Genomic DNA, 4155 nt, shown 5'->3' on the forward strand with positions numbered 1-4155 from the left:
GTCATTTGAGGGCTCCTTGGTAAACATTTTATTGCTTAATTCACATTCCTCCTCCCTCTGTGTTGACTCTCTGACACGTTGAGAACAAACCAAAACTAAAAATCAGTTCTTTTCCAGCGAATTTGCTCATTTTTGCAAATGCTCACCCCGTCTGCCTCTGCCTTTGGAACTTGCTTCCAAAGGAAGCCAGAGGGCCCCAGAGGCAGAGGGTCATTCCTGGGGGCCGTTCCTGCTTTGGCCCAAGGGGTCTCTAGGAAGGCAGCTCCCCACCCACCACCGCCCCTGGCTCAGGCCTCCCTCAGGGAGGCACCAAGAATGGCCTCCTCCTCCTGCTTTGTATTACGGGAGACGACGTTCCAGCCAGTGTTCCCGAGTTCCCGCAGGGCCAGGGGAAGGCGGCCAGCTTCCTCATTTGCTCATCCGTTCATTCATTCACTCAATAAACCTTGGGATGAAGGATGGGGCTGGTCGGATAGATATAGTGTACCCCAAAGCCCCCCGCTCACCTCCCTGATGCCAGGACGGCCCTCAGACACCCCACCTCCGCTGAGCAGGAGTCCCTCTAAGACAACATCAATGCGAGACACAGCAGGTCCAGCAGTCACTCCATGAGTGCTGCCGAAAATGGAATCTCTCATCCAACAGGGACCCAGGCCCAGAGAGGTCAGTGAACTGCCCAAGGCCACACAGGTAGAACAGGGCAGGCCTCGGGATAGGACTGTGAATTCTCAGCCCCTCTTTTCAGCGTCTCCTTTCTCTGCACAGAAGACTCTGCAGAGGGACATCTAGGGTTACTCATAGCCCTCACCGGACAACTTGTGTGGCCCTCAGGCAAGTGACTGGATTTCTCTGGGCCTCAGCTTTACTCTTGTGTAAACTGGGGCTGTGACAGCATTTAGCAGGTGCCAGGCCCTGTGCTTAGAGCCCTTGGCATGTTTTAATTTATGCACTTTCCCTACTCCAAAGTCCTCTGGGGTGGATGCCATTATTAGCTCCACTTACTGATGGGTAAACGAAGGCAGAGAGAGAGGCGAGGCAACTTGCTTTGGGTGGCCCAGCTGGTGAACAAGAAGTCTGAGATGGAATGTAAGGCCTGGCCCCAAAGCTTTGAGCCATCACCGGCATCGGGCCAACCTCCTAGGACCTGATGAGGCTCAGGTGCATCATGGCTGAAGGCTACGCTTGGAGCCTGATGCTAGCGAATGTGCGATACAGATAGCACGTGGTTCTCCAGGGAGCGCGTGGACTGTGCCCTCAGGGGACATTGGGAAATGTTTGGAGACATGTTTAGGTTGTCACAACAGAGGGTAGGGGTGCACTGGCCTCTACTGCATGGAGGCCAGGGATGCTGTAAACATTCCCCAGTGCCCAGAACACCCCCAAGATGAAGAATTGTCCCCCTGCAGGGTCGCCATACCGAGGCTGAGCAGCTGTGAAGTTATTATTGTTCTTAGCAGGTGTTGTTTGCCACCCAAGAAGGTGCCCGCATCAACTCGCCCGCTGTCAGGCCCTGCCCACCCTGGGGCACCTCTCTTGCCCTCAATCAACTGGGCGGGGTGGGGCACTGCTTTGAAATCGGCTCTCTGGGTCCTCCCCATGATCTCTGTAGGGTCTCAGAGGGACAGGCTGGGTGTCCTGCTTGGGTAGGGTTGACAGCAAGTGACGCTCCCCTTGTCCCCCGCCTCTCACCCCCGAGGCTCCCGCCCCATCCTTACCAGCCAGCAGAGGGTCCAGCGCTGTCTCCTCCATCGCTGTTTCCTCCATCCCACTCGCCTCCCACGTGCTGGCCTTGGGCTTCCCAGTGGCAGGTCCGAATGCCAGGACCACCCCACTCGGCAATGCAGCACCTCCGCTGCTGGAATCTCAGGTGAGGTGGTGGGGGCTGCTCCCAGGCCGCTCCCAAATTTTGCAAGTGGAATTTGCAAAATGAGTCAGCAGGGCAAGAAGGCTGAAAGTCAGGTGGTGCGTGTGGGTTAATCATTACCCCGTAGACACTTCCCCTGGATGCCAACAGACCCCTGAGGGCAGGGCCTCCTCCAGCCACGCCCACGGTCATGGGTATCCCATGACCGCTTAGCTGTGGACAGCCGGCGTCAGTGCCCAAGGACCCTCTCTCCCTCCAGGGTATGGCTTCAGTTTGGAAAAGCCAGGGTTGCAGGTGGCCCTGTTTCACAGCCTGCCTTAACCTCCTGAGCAGTGACTTCCATTGCGGGGCCTCCCTGCTGCCCTTCCCTGAGCGCCTCCTCTGCTTCCCGCCCAGTGTTAGGCGCTTAAGCTCCTTTTTTTTTTTGGATATTCTTGCCAACCCTGCCCTGAGGAGCTGTATATCTCCATCTCACGAAGCAGCATGGCAGGGCCTGGGGAGGGCCTTCGGGAGGGGTTGTGTGGAGCAGCAGAGCCCGTTAGGAGCGAGGAAGAAAACATGTCATAGCAGGTTCTTTCTTTCCTTGGGGTCTCTGTTTCCTCAACGGATACACGGGGTCACAGCTGCACCTGCTTCGCGGGGCTATCCTGAGGATTAAATGAGGTAACGAGGGTAGAAGGCTGAGTATGGGATCCCAGCACACAGTAGGTGCTCAAAAAATGTTGGCTGATGTTCGTGTCATGGGGTTGTGTCCAGCAGGCCAGGAATCCTGGCCTGGTTTGCTTGCCGATGCATCAGCACGTGGCCGGTGCTGGATGAATTTCTGCTGGATGAATGATGATGCCAAGTGACTTGGCCAAGGTCCGTGCAGGCCAGAGGCTTCCCCCGGGTGGGTCTCACGTCCAGTGATGTGCTCCTTTATGATGTCACAGTGGAGGCTGGGCGCGGTGGCTCACACCTGTAATCACAGCACTTTGAGAGGCTGAGGAAGGGGGATCACCTGAGGTTCGAGATCAGCCTGGCCAACATGGTGAAATCCCGTCTCTACTAAAAATACAAAATTAACCTGGTGTGGTGGCGGGCACCTGTAATCCCAGCTACTCAAGAGGCTGAGGCCGGGATCACTTGAACCCGGGAGGTGGAGGTTGCAGTGAGTGGAGATAGTGCCACTGCACTCCAGCCTGGGCAACAAGAGTGAAACTATGTCTCAAAAAAAAAAAAAAAAAAAAAAAAAGAGTGACACTTGGTCCCTGGTGTTATTGGTCGCCGGGAAAGGTACATTGCACTTCTTTCAGGCAGTAAGTTTAAGGCAGCAGTAGCTGGGTGTGGTCAAGGGGCTCTGCCCCACATTGCCCCCATGGCCACCTGCCATGCTTGACAGTCCACCATCATCAGAGACTCAGGGATGGCAGAGCCCTAGCAGCAGTGACAGTGGTGACAGCATAGTCACCCTGCACACATGCTGCTCACCTGGTGGGGAAGGTGTGCACATCGGGTGGGGCCATGAGAGAGGAGGTGGGAGACCCCTCCGGGGGCTGGGGGCAGCTCTGAGCTGGCAGGGTGACTGCCAGGGGGTAGCAGGCAGGACAGCTGAGGACACATTTGCTGCTGGCCTCCCCAGAGGTTCACTCTGGGCTCAAGAATTTTATTCTGCTTGGCTATTCGGCCGCTGGGGATCCATCCTATATAACCTCAGAGATTCGAGGAAGGTAAACTAGAAGCTGTCATTGGCAAAAGATGCAATAATACATTTCACTCCTTCCCTCTTTCATCCATTCTCGCTTTCAGAGAGAACCTCTCCCAAGCACCCAAAGGTTCTGGAAAGGGTGTCCGGGTACAGAGAGAAGAGATCAAAGTAGACGCAGTTCCCACCCTCATGCAGTGCCTGGGGAAGTGCCCAGGGTCTCATGGGACAGGTAAAAATCCTATTTTGAAGGTGAGATTGATGCTGTTCCACTGTATAAATCTATGCCCTCATCGCGGCTCCGTAAACGTGGTCTATGCAGGCAGTACTGAGTTTTGCTGAAGCTGCTAGAATTCCCCTTGGAATTTTCTTAGCTGGAGGTTAGGCTAGACCCCATCCAGGGTGCAAATGCCAGCAAGTTGAAGCTTTGTTTAGCATTTAAAGCCTCCTAATGGGTTTTAAACATTTACACTTGTCTTATTATTAATCCCAATTACTGAAACTCCACCCTGCCAACTGTGTCTCTCGTTTTATAAATACTGTCGGGACAGAAAGGTTGCCCAAGGCTATTAGCGGCAGCAGCAACACGTCTTATTTGCAAAAGAAA

Source organism: Macaca thibetana, chromosome 14, assembly GCF_024542745.1.
Source record: "Macaca thibetana thibetana isolate TM-01 chromosome 14, ASM2454274v1, whole genome shotgun sequence".
In the NCBI taxonomy this organism is placed as follows: Eukaryota; Metazoa; Chordata; class Mammalia; order Primates; family Cercopithecidae; genus Macaca; species Macaca thibetana.